Consider the following 16,405-nt stretch of genomic DNA (forward strand, 5'->3'; position numbering starts at 1 on the left):
TTACTGATACATCTCTTTTCCAGAGGCCGCCAATTTAACTGTCAGCCGACGCCATCAGCTTCGGGAGGATTCCACAGCCGACGCTTTGTCACTTGCTGCTGAGTCGAACGTCCAGATTCTCAGGTTACTGCAGAAGTTCAAGGGAGCTCTGTCGAAATTATACTCGATGATCTTCCCAAAGGCGAAGCTAGACAAGACTCTCGACGAAATGGCGGAAGCTTTCCTTGTTGACCCTTCCGAGCCTGTAGAGGTACTGAAACGTCGCAGCCGCTTGATGGGTGCAGTTCTTACTTTCCAGTTGCTTATGGGCCACGGGATGGGGTCGGAATTGGAAGAGTTCTCTAAGGCGCTGCCTACTGATGATGAAAATCATCTAGTCAACCTTGAGCCTTACAAGAGATCAGCAATAACTTGCGCCAACCGGCTTCTGAAGTTGGTGGATGAAGCACAAGCCGAGCCTATCCCTGAGTCAGCCCCTGGTTCAACGTCGGCGAATCCTTGAACCATTATTTGCTTTGTTGTGCATAAGATTACCGTAACTCTTTTTAAACTCTGCTCTGTTGCCAAACATCCTTTTGCCTGTATGATGTGCACTCAATACTCCCGATGGGAGTTTTTATATTAATGCTTGGTCTGAACTGAGGACGTACTGCGGATTCCTTCGTCTTCTTCCCGTGCCGAGCTTTTTTCAAATTCTTCGGGAAATGACGAGTCAGGCCTTGTTCGTCAGTTACGTGACCAAGTGTCTAGTCTGAATAAAGACATTACTTCCCTTCGTGCAATGGCTGCCTTGGTGAAGAAGAAGGGAGAAATAGCGACTGCCATTGAACAATACGCTCTTGATGGTCTTCATGTTGCTACCGAAAGTTTAAACTGTAAGTATTAGCCCGTCTTCTGATTCCAGGTACAGCTTGAATGTTCTAACATTCGTTCCTTTCCCACTCGTGGCTTCGGATGCAGCTGAAGAGGACAGGAAGATTCATGAAGAGGTTGAGGCGATGACCGACGTTGCGCACCCAACACATGGTTTATGGCTGCATCGTCCGAAGGCCGTCATCATGGCGAAGTTCAAGTACCGGGTGATGAAGGCACATTACTATTTTGACAAATACTATGCCCTTCTCACGATGGTTTGGCACACCTTGTTTCCTCTGGATCAGGCACCCGAAACTTTGTCTGGCTTGTTCACCCGATTCAAGTCTCCAGAAAGGATTCGGCTGCTAGTGCGGAAAGAGCTTCTAGCTGGTGCTGAGCTTGCTTTTGCTTCCATATTGGCATGCCATCCATCTTTAGATTTAAGAGCCGTGGCTAACACTGAAAGGGATTTAGGCCAGTACTATGATGTTGCTAGAGGTCCTACTCACACCATTATTTCTCGGATGGAATCATGTCTCGAAAAGGAACTGAAGGCCCACTGGGACCGGGGATCCCGATTATGAATGTAATAGCCTTGTATTTCGCATAAGACTGTTTGCTGCGTACGCTGCACGCTTTGATTTGATTGATATTTTATTGTCGAGTGCGGCTGAGTGATCAGTTCAACCTGCTTACTCGACGACTTCGTTGTATTTTATGCAATGTGATTGCGAAGTCGATATGTAATTTATGCGAAAGTTCGGCTTCATCACACGGTGCACCTGTTTGAGCCTTATCTTAATGTAACCATCGACTGCAGCACTCGCGTATTTTTTCGAGGCTTGGATTGGTTGTTTTTGTGTGTCATTAATCTTAGCTCTCGTTGAGAGTATTTAATTAATGTTATCGTGTAAACACGTTTTTCCTGGGCCAATGCTCCCGATGGGAGTTAGAGCCGATGGAGACGGTTCCGAACGTTTACGTTCGGGTGTCAAAGCCTGAAGCAAAAAAGGGTAACAGAAATCTGATTAGATCTTTATTCATAATGCAAAGTAACCTTGTAGGCCGTTGAAAAAAAATCGTATCCTATGTATAAAACCGTCGCAAGTGCGCGATGTTCCACGGATTCTCGACATCTTTTCCTGAGGCTGGATTTTTGAGCCGATAGGCTCCTCCTGGTATCACTTCAGTGATGATGTATGGTCCTTCCCATGGGGATTCCAGCTTCAAGGGTCTTTTTTGCTTCAGCCGAAGTACCATATCTCCAACACTGAAATTTCGACTGCGTATTCGTCGACTGTGATAATTTCTCAGTGCCTGTTGGTAGACCGTTGTTCTTGCCAAGGCAATATCTCGTGCTTCATCAAGGAGGTCGACAGCATCTTGTAGCGCGATATTGGAGGAGGACTCTGTGTACGCTGTTACTCGAGGCGCTTCAAATCGGACGTCGGCTGGCAGGACTGCTTCGGCTCCGTACACCAAGAAGAATGGAGTGTACTGAGTCGACCTGTTGGGGGTGGTACGCAAACTCCATAGAACAGATGGTAATTCTTCAACCCAGGCTCCGGCTGCGCCTTTAAGGCGTTTCTTTAAACCATCCCCTATTAAACCATTGATCCTTTCCACCTGGCCGTTGGTCTGGGGGTGAGAGACTGATGCGAATTTCAATTTGATTCCTCCATCATCGCAAAATTTCCTAAACTCCTCAGAATCAAAGTTGGAGCCATTGTCTGTGACGATGCTGTGGGGCATACCGAATCGACAGGTTATTCCTTTAAAGAATTGGACCGCCGTTTCAGCCTTTTGGTTTCGCACTGGTACTGCCTCGATCCACTTAGTGAATTTGTCGACTGCAACCAGTAAGTACGTGTGTCCTCCGGGTGACGATCTTGGCAACGGTCCAACTTGATCGAGTCCCCACTGAGCGAACGGCCATGCCAAGGGTATTGTCATTAAATCCGTTGCAGGAGCGTGTGGTTTCGACGAGAAACGTTGGCACGCATCGCACTTCATGACTAGATCCCTAGCATCCGAAGCTGCCGTTGGCCAATAAAATCCTGCCCTAAAGGCTTTTGCCACAAGGGCTCTGCTCCCTGCATGATGCCCACAGGTTCCTTCATGTATCTCACGTAACAGTGCTTTTCCATCGTCAATGGCGATGCACCTTTGGAAGATCCCTGAGATGCTGCGCTTGTAAAGCTCACCATTTATCACTGTGAAGGCCTTTGATCGTCTGACGATTCGTTTAGCTTCCACAGAGTCTTCTGGCAGCTCTTGTTTCGACAGGTACGCTAGGAATGGTTCGGTCCATAGAGGCTCGAGGAGGAGAACTTGTTCGGAAGAAAGGACTGGAGATTCTTCAGCCGAAGGTTTTTGCAGTGAGCTTTTTTCCAATTCCTCACCCGATGGTTTTGCAGACGGCTTTTCTTTAATTGATCTTTGAGCGATCACTTCGTAAAAAACTCCATCTGGGATGGGGGAGCATGTGGACCCGATATTTGCCAAAGTGTCGGCTTCCTCGTTACTGGCTCTGCCGATGTGCTTAAGCTCGCATCCTTCGAATTTAGCCTCCATGTTCTGATACAGCTGCCGATAAGCAACCATGTTGTCACTGACTGCATCGCACAGGTTCATTGACTGCTGGACCACCAGGTTCGAATCTCCGTAGATCTCTAGGCGCGTTGCGCCACACGCCTTCGCCATTTTCATTCCGTGCAACAGTGCTTCGTATTCTGCTTCGTTGTTTGTTGGCAGGGAGAAATTCATACGTAGTATATATTTCATTTTATCTCCCTGTGGTGATATCAGCACCACTCCTGCCCCTGCTCCTGTACTTCGTTTTGACCCATCAAAGTACATTACCCATGACCCCGACATGTCGGGTGTTGCTGGTGTCTGTGATTGGATCCAATCTGCACAAAATCTGGGAGGATTTGGGATTTCACCGCCGTTCGGTTGACGTAAGTTATGTCGTGTGGTGCTAACTCGATGGCCAATTGAGACACTCGACCTGTGGCTTCTGGATTGGTCATTATGCTCTTCAGGGGTGCTTCGCTCACAACTTTGATCGGGTGCTCCGTGAAGTAGTGCCTCAGCTTGCGAGCCGACCTCCATACTGCATATGCCAACTTCTGGTGATGAGGATACCTCTGTCTTGCGGGGTTAAGTACTTCACTGAGGTAGTAAACAGGCCTCTGCACACCATGAACTCTTCCTACTTCTTCTCGTTCGACAACCAAAACGCTACTGAAGACTTGAGCTGTAGCGGCTATGTACATCAGCAGTGTCTCCTTTTCGCGCGGAGTCACGAGCACCGGGGAGGTCGATAGGATTTTCTTCAAGTTGTCGAAGGAGTCTTGTGCTTCCTTTGTCCACTCGAACTTTTCTGACTTTTTCATCAAGTTGTAGAAGGGCAAAGCTTTCTCCCCTAGCTTCGCGATGAACCTGCTAAGCGCTGCTAATCGGCCTGCCAACTGCTGCACTTGGTGCAGATTCTTTGGCGGCTCCATGTCGAGAATAACTTTGATCTTCAAGGGATTAGCCTCGATTCCTCTGGCTGATATGAAGTACCCGAGTACTTGTCCTCCGGGCACCCCGAAGAAACATTTCTTCGGATTCAACTTAATTCTGTATCTATCCAGATTGTCAAAGGTCTCCCGCAAGTCATCGATGAGCGTGGCTGCGTGCTTTGTTTTCACCACAATATCGTCGATGTAGACTTCAATGTTCCTTCCAATCTGCTCCGCGAGGCAGGCTTGCATGCAGCGTTGGTAGGTAGCTCCTGCATTTTTTAACCCGAAGGTCATGACGTTGTAACAGAAAACACCGTGTGGAGTGATGAATGCGGTTAGCTCCTGGTCCTCCTTCTTCTGTTTGATCTGGTTGTACCCAGAGTACGCATCGAGGAAAGAGAGACGATCGCACCCGGCTGTAGAGTCGACTATCTGATCTATTCGAGGCAGTGGAAAATGATCTTTCGGGCAATGCTTGTTGAGGCTAGTGTAATCGATGCACATGCGAAGGGCGGTTGTGTCCTTCTTCGGCACCATGACTGGATTAGCCACCCATTCAGATTCCTTAAGCTCTCGGATGAATCCCGCCTTGCGGAGCCGATTAACTTCTTCACCGATTGCTCTTCTTTTGGGTTCAGAGAATCGCCGCATCGACTGCTGTACTGGCTTGGCCGTCGGGTCAACATTTAGGGCGTGCTCAGCGAGTTCCCTGGGGATACCTGGCATGTCGGATGGCTCCCATGCAAATATCTCCCAGCGCTCACGGAGGAACTCGATGAGCGCGCTTTCCTATGCGACATCTAGGTCAGCCGAGGTGTTGACCGTTTTCTTCGGATCAGTAGGGTGTACCTGCAGTTTCTTGGTTTCCTTCGCAGTATCGAACTCATCGGATCTTGCGTTTCGATTGTCGGCTGGTGGCTGTGTGTGATCTGTAATGGCGTCGATCGCGTTGAGTTCTTCCTTGGCTCCAAACTTCGAGGCGATCTTCTGAAATTCCCTGTCACAGTTGTCTGACCGAGCGAAGCTGCCGTGAACGGTTATTGGGGTCCCGTTGTTGCCTGGCATCTTTAGTTTCAGGTATGCATAATGAGGCACGGCCATGAATTTGGCGAACGCAGGTCTGCCGAGGATGGCGTGGTACTGAGATTCCCAGTCGACTACCTCGAACTCAATCCTTTCTTTCCTGAAATTACTGGGCGTGCCGAAGACTACGTCCAATGATGTTTTACCCAGCGAGTAGGCGGGTCGAGTCGGTATAATGCCGTGGAACCCTGTGTCGGATTCTTTTAGCATGTCGACTGTTAAACCCATTGCCCTCATTGTGCTGGCGAATAACAGGTTCAAGTCGCTTCCACCGTCCATGAATACTTTGCCCATATTGCATCCTCCAATCTGTGCTTCCATAACAAGGGCCGCGTGACCGGGCCTTGGGACGGCCTTCGGGTGGTCCGCCCTGCTGAAGGTGATGCTCTGATCTGACCAATCGATAAAATCCGGCGTATCAACCATGGCAACTTCCGCGTATTTTACTTCTCGGGAGAACTTTTTGATTTCTCTTTTCGAAAAGCTGGTTTTGTGGATCATGTTGATCTGTCCACGCAGTGCTGGGAATGCCTCGACTGGTTCATATTCGTCTTTTTCCATTGGCTCGTATGGTTCTGGTACATATGGCTCTGGCTGATGACCATAGGACCTTGCTTTCTCTTCCATTATGCGAACTCTTGATGTGGCTTCAGCTCTAAGATCGTCGCAGAACTGCCGAATCTCTAAGAAGTGTCGGCAGTTCCTTAACAGATGGCTGGACTTCTCCCGACCATCCTTGGGATCGAAATAAGAGTGGAGATAACACGGCGCTTCAAGTTGCTCTGTAGCTGAGAGGTGTGGAGAACGGGTGCGTCCTCTGATTGATGACATGTCATAGCATCGAGAGTGGACTACTGTTCTGCCTTCCTCTTCACGGTGCGAACTCCTTCGTCTCTTTCTTTGTCCAGCCGCGGCGTCGAGATTTTCCCGGTTGCTCTCTCGTATGCTCCTGGGCGAAGCCTTTGGGTTGCTGCTGAAGGGACACCCTCCTGAGGCTCAGCCTTTGAGTGGGACGCGCGGGCCCCGGGGAGGCGGAGAAAACCTCCGGAGTCGACGACGAAGTGGACGCCACCGAAAATAGCTTCCGTGTTGCGAGATGATGCCATAAAGTTCGGGTGAAGCTCTTCGCGGTGCGGCACAAATTCGAAGGATCCGCAGCGGATCGGGTCTCTTGACTTTGCTGGCGTCGGTGACTCGAGTAAGAACGCCGCGGACGTAACTGGTGCTACCGATGACCTGCCTTGTGCCGACAGATTTCCCACAGACGGAGCCAATTGTCGAGGGTACTCCTCGCCAATGCCCTCTGATAGGGGCTTAGGGTTGATGGAATCCTGTAGGCTGACACGAGTCATCGGTTCACAGACAAACGGGGAGAGCGATTTACCCAGGTTCGGGGCCCTCGATGAGGTAAAACCCTTACGTCCTGCCTGTCTGTTCTTTGATTATGGTAACAATGGGTTACAATGGGGTGCCGAATACTTCGGCTGAGATCTAGTCGAGATTGCTATTGCTAGGGTTACCTAGCTCTAAGCTTTTCCGGGCTAAGATTGCTAAGATTGTTTGTGTCCTCGGCAGCCCCTCTCCTGGCCTTTATATAGGAGGCCAGGTCTCAAGAGTCCTAACCGAGTACGACTAGGTTTACAGTACTTTTTAGATCTAATCTTTCCTTGTTGACTGCTTTTTTGTCTTGCCCGCCAAGGTTTCTTCCGGTGCGCTGTCCAGGTGGCCCATCTAGCCTTCGGGTGTCTTCATGGGCCTCCAATTGGTCAATACAGGATAGGGCAACGTCGGTTACCCGAAGGGTAATGCCCACGTCAAAGATCTAATCTTATCGTAGTCAACTCTTTGAACTTTGTCATAAACAATTTTTCGACAAGTCGAGCTTCTTCAAGGATATTTCATCCAAGTCCATCAATTTTATAGATCCATTTACTTTCAAAAAGTATTCATCTATCATGGATTTTATGGTGCATGGCCATTTTAACGGAGTCAGGGCCCATCATAACTTCTTTGTTTGTAGTTGGTTTATCATTGTTCAAAATCAATCCTTTGTCCACAAATCATTTATTTGATCACAAAGTAAACCATACCGACAAGGTTCAATAAGTACTTCGATCTCCATGGCTAAAACACTTTGTAGTCATGGGAGCCATGATCGTCGTGGCCGCTTCCGGAACCAATTTCCGATGTTGCGCTACTCTGATCATTTTGCTCAGGTTCATAAACCTTATCAAGTTCTATTGTCCTCCCACTCAAATACTTCGCTAGAAAACAATTTCTTGGAAATAAGCAAGTAACATTAACAAACACTTTTGTCTTTTACTTCATAGTGAAAAGAATTCCCAATCAATACTTTGGGATAACCAACAAAGACATTCATCCGATTTTGGTTGTAAACTCTTAGACCAAAATTTAAAGAAAGGACTATTAAGGTTTATACCCATGCCATAACTCGTATGGTGTCATTTCAACGGATCATAATGATGCTCTATTTAATGTAAAAGCGGTAGTCACTAAAGCATAATCCACAAAAATATAACGGCATTCAATATTTTATCTCATCATTGACCCAACATGGTTTGGATACATCTCTCGGATACTATATCATCGCTAGGATACTCCAAGAAATGTGAGTTGTAGAACAATTTCATAACTCTCTTAGATGTTCGCTAAAATTCGTAATTCAAATATTTTCCCAATGATCCAATCATAGATATTTGACTTTTCTATTACGATGATTTCCACTTCATGCTGAAATTTATTTGAATCCATTCAAATGTTTCAAACTTCTTCCTTATCGAATATATCCACATATATATACTCAATTCATTGTTGGAAGTTTTCATGGAGTAGAAGAATCTCCCGCACACAACTATGCCCAGTGAACCACATATATCATCATGTATGTTTCCACTAAGTTAGTTGCCTGTTCCACTCTTGGCCTATGAACGGTATTTTAGTCATTCTCTTTAGAAAAGATTTGCAAGCGCCAAACGATTCAAAAATCAAATGACTCCAAAAATCCATTTGCATGGAGTTCCTTCATGCGTTCTTTTCTAACATGACCTAAATGGCGGTTCCACAAATAAGTGGAATTCAAATCATTTGCCTTATGGCATTTTAGCGTCAGTGTTATGTATGTGTGTGATACATCTCCGACGTATCGACAATTTCTTATGTTCCATGCTTGTTTTATGACAATACCTACATGTTTTGTTCACACTTTATGATGATTTTATGCGTTTTCCGGAACTAACCTATTGACGAGATGCCGAAGTGCCAGTTCCTGTTTTCTGCTGTTTTTGGTTTCAGAAATCCTAGTAAGGAAATATTCTCGGAATTGGATGAAATCAACGCCCAGAGTCTTAAAATTGGATGAAGCTTCCAGAACACCCGAGATCCACCAGAGGGGGGCCACAGGGCCACCAGACACCAGGCTGGCGCGGCCAGGGGGTGGGCCGCGCCCCCCTAGTGTGTCACCGCCTCGTCGACCTTCCGACTCCGCCTCTTCGGCTATTTAAAGGTCCCTGACCTAAATCTTCGATACGAAAAAGCCACGGTACGAGAAACCTTCCAGAGCCACCGCCATCGCGAAGCCAAGATCTGGGGGACAGGAGTCTCTGTTCCGGCACGCCGCCGAGACGGGGAAGTGCCCCCGGAAGGCTCCTCCATTGACACCACCGCCATCTTCATCACCGCTGCTGTCTCCCATGAGGAGGGAGTAGTTCTCCATCGAGGCTAAGGGCTGTACCGGTAGCTATGTGGTTAATCTCTCTCCTATGTACTTCAATACAATGATCTCATGAGCTGCCTTACATGATTGAGATTCATATGAGTTTTGTATCACTATTCATCTATGTGTTACTCTAGTGATGTTATTAAAGTAGTCTATTCCTCCTCCACGGTGTAATGGTGACAGTGTGTGCATCGTGTAGTACTTGGCGTAGGTTATGATTGTAATCTCTTGTAGATTATGAAGTTAACTATTGCTATGATAGTATTGATGTGATCTATTCCTCCTTTCGTAGTGTGAAGGTGACAGTGTGCATGCTATGTTAGTACTTGGTTTAGTTGTGTTGATCTATCGTGCACTCTAAGGTTATTTAAATATGGACATCGAATATTGTGGAGCTTGTTAACTCCGGCATTGAGGATTTGTGTAATCCTACACAATTAGTGGTGTTCATCATCCAACAAGAGAGTGTAGAGTATAGCATTTATTTATTCTGTTATGTGATCAATGTTGAGAGTGTCCACTAGTGAAAGTATAATCCCTAGGCCTTGTTCCCAAATACTGCTATCACTGCTTGTTTACTGTTTTACTGCATCTGTACTGCCTGCAATATTACCACCATCAACCACACGCCAGTTGTAGCATCAAGCTATTTTCTGGTGCCGTTACTACTGCTCATATTTATTCATACCACCTGTATTTCACTATCTCTTCGCCGAACTAGTGCACCTATTAGGTGTGTTTGGGACACAAGAGACTTCTTGCTTTGTGGTTGCAGGGTTGCATGAGAGGGATATCTTTGACCTCTTCCTCCCTGAGTTCGATAAACCTTGGGTGATCCACTTAAGGGAAAACTTGCTGCTGTTCTACAAACCTCTGCTCTTGGAGGCCCAACACTGTCTACAGGAAAAGGAGTGTGCGTAGACATCAAGCACTTTTCTGGCGCCGTTGCCGGGGAGGAAAGGTAAAAGGTACTCACACTCCGGATCTCGGCTACTAAGCTATTTTCCGGCATCGTTGTAAGTACTCGAAGCTATTTCCTTTAGATCCTGCAATTGCATCTTTTTGTTTCTTGTTTTACACTAGTTTGGCATAACGGAAAGCAACAGTGAGCTTTTAAAATTATTTCCTGAGTTAAGACATGGATGGTTTGAAGCGAAAATTAAAAAACCCATGGAACATATTAGTATGAACACTTTGAACACCATTGTTGCTAATGATATGGAAAATTCTAAGCTTGGGGAAGCTAGTTTTGATGAGCATGATCTTTTTAGTCCCCCAAGCATTGAGGAGAAAATTTACTTTGATGATACTTTGCCTCCTATTTATGATGATTATAATGATAGTAATATTTTGGTGCCGCCTGTTATGGAGGATAAATTTGATTATGATTACAATATGCCTCCTATATTTGATGATGAGAATAATAATGATAGCTACTTTGTTGAATTTGCTCCCACTATTACTAATAAAATTGATTATGCTTATGTGGAGAGTAATAATTTTATGCATGAGACTCATGATAAGAATGCTTTATTTGATAGTTATATTGTTGAGTTTGCTCATGATGCTACTGAAAATCTTTATGAGAGAGGAAAATATGGGTGTAGGAATTTTCATGTTACTAAAACACCTCTCTATGTGCTGAAATTTTTGAAGCTACACTTGTTCTATCTTCATATGCTTGTTACTTTGCTCTTCATGAACTTGTTTATTTACAAGATTCCTTTTCATAGGAAGCATGTTAGACTTAAATGTGTTTTGAATTTGCTTCTTGATGCTCTCTTTTGCTTCAACTACTATTTCTTGAGAGTGCATCATTAAAACTGCTGAGCCCATCTTAATGGCTATAAAGAAAGAACTTCTTGGGAGATAACCCATGTGTTTATTTTACTACAGTACTTTGTTTTATATTTGTGTCTTCTAAGTTGTTACTACTGTAGCAACCTCTCCTTATCTTAATTTTGTTGCATTGTTGTGCCAAGTGAAGTCTTTGATAGTAAGGTTCATACTAGATTTGGATTACTGCGCAGAAACAGATTTCTTGCTGTCACGAATCTGGGCAGAGTTCTCTGTAGGTAACTCAAAAAAATCTTCCAATTTTTGTGTGTGATCCTCAGATATGTACGCAACTTTCATTCAATTTGAGCATTTTCATTTGAGCAAGTCTAGTGCCTCTTAGAAATTCGTCTTTACGGACTGTTCTGTTTTGACAGATTCTGCCTTTTATTTCGCATTGCTTCTTTTGCTATGTTGGATGGATTTCTTTGTTCCATTAACTTCCAGTAGCTTTGTGCAATGTCCAGAAGTGTTAAGAATGATTGTGTCACCTCTGAACATATGAATTTTTTATTATGCACTAACCCTCTAATGAGTTTGTTTTGAGTTTGGTGTGGAGGAAGTTTTCAAGGGTCAAGAGAGGAGGATGATACAATGTGACCAAGAAGAGTGAAAGCTCTAAGCTTGGGGATGCCCCGGTGGTTCATCCCTGCATATTTCAAGAAGACTCAAGCATCTAAGCTTGGAGATGCCCAAGGCATCCCCTTCTTCATCGATAAATTATCAGGTTCCTTCTCTTGAAACTATATTTTTATTCGGTCACATCTTATGTACTTTACTTGGAGCGTCTGTATGTTTTTATTTTTTGTTTTTGTTTGAATAAATGCTTGTGTGGGAGAGAGACTCGCTCTGCTGGTTCATATGAACACATGTGTTCTTAGCTTCTAATTTTCATGGCGAAGGTTGAAACTGCTTCGTTAATTGTTATATGGTTGGAAACGGGAAATGCTACATGTAGTAAATGGTATGATGTCTTGAATAATGTGATACTTGGCAATTGTTGTGCTCATGTTTAAGCTCTTGCATCATATACTTTGCACCTATTAGTGAAGAAATACATAGAGCTTGCTAAAATTTGGTTTGCATGATTGGTCTCTCTAAGGTCTAGATATTTTCTAGTAAGGGTTTGAACAACAAGGAAGACAATGTATAGTCTTATAATGCTTGCAATATGTTCTTATGTGAGTTTTGCTGTACTAGTTAATACTTGTGTTTGCTTCAAATAGCCTTGCTAGCCTAAGCCTTGTACTGAGAGGGAATACTTCTCGTGCATCCAAATCCTTGAGCCAAACACTATGCCACTTGTGTCCACCATACCTACCTACTACATGGTATTTCTCTGCCATTCCAAGTAAATACTTCATGTGCTACCTTTAAACCTTCAAAATGCTTCTCAATTTGTGTCAATGTTTTATAGCTCATGAGGAAGTATGTGGTGTTTATCTTTCAACCTTGTCATTTACTCTTGACAGACTTTCATAATGGACTAGTGGCACATCCGCTTATCCAGTAATTTTGCAAAAAGAGCTGGCAACGGGGTTCCCAGCCCCGATTAATCAAACTTCATTAATAATTCTCTTCACATGTTTTGCTCTGATTCATCAGTAAGCAACTTAATTTTGCAAATAGACACTCCTCCATGGTATGAGATTGATGGAAGGCACCCGAGGATTCGGTTAGCCATGGCTTGTGTAAGCAAAGGTTGGGGGAGTGTCACCCATAATAAAACTAAAGTACATGTGTAAACAAAAGAGAAGAGGGATGATCTACCTTGCTGGTAGAAATAACGTCCTTCATGGGAGCCGCTCTTGAAAGTCTGGTTGGCGAGGTAGTTAGAGTGCCCACTACCATTCGTTGACAACAACAAACACCTCTCAAAATTTTACTTTTATGCTCTCTATATGATTTCAAAACTTAAAAAGCTCTAGCACATGATTTAATCCCTGCTTCCCTCTGCGAAGGGCCATTCTTTTACTTTTATGTTGAGTCAGTTTACCTACTTCCTTCCATCCTAGAAGCAAACACTTGTGTTAACTGTGCATTGATTCTTACATACTTGCATATTTGCATTCATCATATTACTTTGCATTGACAACTATCCATGAGATATACATGTTACAAGTTGAAAGCAACCGCTGAAACTTAATCTTCCTTTGTGTTGTTTCAATGCCTTTACTATGAATTTACCGCTTTGTGAGTTAACTCTTATGCAAGACTTATTGATGCTTGTCTTGAAAGTACTATTCATGAAAAGTCTTTGCTATATGGTTCATTTGTTTACTCATTGTCTTTACCATTGCTTTGAATCGCTGCATTCATCTCATATGCTTTACAATAGTATGATTAAGATCATGTTGGTAGCATGTCACTTCAGAAATTATCTTTGTTATCGTTTACGAGTAGGAACTAAGCTTGGGGATGCTGATACGTCTCCGACGTATCGATAATTTCTTATGTTCCATGCTTGTTTTATGACAATACCTACATGTTTTGTTCACACTTTATGATGATTTTATGCGTTTTCCGGAACTAACCTATTGACGAGATGCCGAAGTGCCAGTTCCTGTTTTCTGCTGTTTTTGGTTTCAGAAATCCTATTAAGGAAATATTCTCGGAATTGGACGAAATCAACGCCCAGAGTCTTAAAATTGGATGAAGCTTCTAGAACACCCGAGAGCCGCCAGAGGGGGGCCACAGGGCCACCAGACACCAGGCTGGCGCGGCCAGGGGGTGGGCCGTGCCCCCCTAGTGTGTCACCGCCTCGTCGACCTTCCGACTCCGCCTCTTCGCCTATTTAAAGGTCCCTGACCTAAATCTTCAATACGGAAAAGCCACGGTACGAGAAACCTTCCAGAGCCGCCGCCATCGCGAAGCCAAGATCTGGGGGACAGGAGTCTCTGTTCCGGCACGCTGCCGGGACGGGCAAGTGCCCCCGGAAGGCTCCTCCATCGACACCACCGCCATCTTCATCACCGCTGCTATCTCCCATGAGGAGGGAGTAGTTCTCCATCGAGGCTAAGGGCTGTACCGGTAGCTATGTGGTTAATCTCTCTCCTATGTACTTAAATACAATGATCTCATGAGCTGCCTTACATGATTGAGATTCATATGAGTTTTGTATCACTATCCATCTATGTGTTACTCTAGTGATGTTATTAAAGTAGTCTATTCCTCCTCCACGGTGTAATGGTGACAGTGTGTGCATCGTGTAGTACTTGCCATAGGTTATGATTGTAATCTCTTGTAGATTATGAAGTTAACTATTGCTATGATAGTATTGATGTGATCTATTCCTCCTTTCGTAGTGTGAAGGTGACAGTGTGCATTCTATGTTAGTACTTGGTTTAGTTGTGTTGATCTATCGTGCACTCTAAGGTTATTTAAATATGGATATCGAATATTGTGGAGCTTGTTAACTCCGGCATTGAGGGTTCGTGTAATCCTACACAATTAGTGGTGTTCATCATCCAACAAGAGAGTGTAGAGTATATCATTTATTTATTCTGTTATGTGATCAATGTTGAGAGTGTCCACAAGTGAAAGTATAATCCCTAGGCCTTGTTCCCAAATACTGCTATCACTGCTTATTTACTGTTTTACTGCATCTGTACTGCCTGCAATATTACCACCATCAACCACACGCCAGTTGTAGCATCAAGCTATTTTCTGGTGCCGTTACTACTGCTCATATTTATTCATACCACCTGTATTTCACTATCTCTTCGCCGAACTAGTGCACCTATTAGGTGTGTTGGGGACACAAGAGACTTCTTGCTTTGTGGTTGCAGGGTTGCATGAGAGGGATATCTTTGACATCTTCCTCCCTGAGTTCGATAAACCTTGGGTGATCCACTTAAGGGAAAACTTGCTGCTGTTCTACAAACCTCTCCTCTTGGAGGCCCAACACTGTCTACAGGAAAAGGAGTGTGCGTAGACATCAGTGTGTTTCACCATTAAGATTTATAATAACTTATCCATCGTACATGGAGTAATGTCATAATCTGAACAACTCATTGTTTTAATTTGACCAGAGCAAAATAACAATTATTAAGTTCTTTATTATAAACTCTAAGGCCTAGATAGAATTCCAACGTCGAACATAATAACACTTTACTTTTGTTCCAGACGTGCATTCCTATCATATTCCTTGTCAGTCACTTAGGCCATTGTATTCTTGTATTGCGTTGTTTTGTATGACATTTCATACCAACCAATATGGTACTAATACCCAAGAATTTCATTGTGTGACCTAACTAGGAATACAACCGTAATATGTATATCATTTATATACACCTGAGCTAGACTTTCCAGTCTTTTCTTTTCTTTTTGCAAAAATATCTTTTGTAGTTTCTCTTTTTAGCTTTCCTCATTATTCAGAAAACACGTCATCTTTAATAACTTCTAGGTTTGTTGGTCAAATACCAATACCCTTGAGGTTCTTATTTTGAAGTTGATCATCATATGATAAGTGTTCTAGATTTCACTATTAGTAACTTTGTAATATGATGAACGATTTCACTCACAATTTTATCTATCAATTTATGACGACTTTCCAAGACCATGTCTGTACATGCTAGGCTCGTAAAGTTTTAACCTCAGTATTCGCATGTGCAAATCTAGCTTGCACCCGTTGTATGCACACGTAGAATCTATAACACCCGATCATCACGTGATGCTTCGAAACGACGAGTCTTAGCAACGGTGCATACTAAGGACGATCACTTCATGGATATGCGAATATTGTTAGTGCCCCAATAGTTGGAGGATTGGGACGCCTGGCGTCTTCAACCTTCATATATTCCCATAAAACTTATGAGTTTATGTAATCTCACCAAATTATATTCTATCATCTTGCAATAAGGTCTTAGATATCACATATATCTCATAGCTTGATTATTTCTGAAAACCAAATTTTCAGATCCTTACTTTTCAAACATATTTGAACTTCAAGTTTCACGGAGACAAGATGACTTTAGGTACTAATTGAAACCATAGCTCTTTGAATCAACAATGTGAGGTTTACTAAAAGTTTGCAATAGGACTTAATCATTTCTTGATTCTTTAACAATACGGTACCAGTCCGTAAAGTTTCTTGTCAGATTTTAACAGTATTTCTATCTCAATAACAAGACTAGCGCATGGTAGAAAACGGATGCCAATACTACAAAATTAATTCAAAATACTACTCAGACTATGTTCATGATAATTAGTTCATGTTTTAATCTAATTACTAATGAACTCCCACTTAATACAACATCCCTCATAGTTGTTAAGTGATACACGATCCACATTCACTACACCAAAACCGATCATCACGTGAGATGATGTAGCTTCAAAGGTGAACATCAACATGTTGATCATATCATCCATATGACTCATGTTC

This window comes from Lolium perenne, chromosome 5 (assembly GCF_019359855.2).
Source record: "Lolium perenne isolate Kyuss_39 chromosome 5, Kyuss_2.0, whole genome shotgun sequence".
NCBI classification, from domain to species: Eukaryota; Viridiplantae; Streptophyta; class Magnoliopsida; order Poales; family Poaceae; genus Lolium; species Lolium perenne.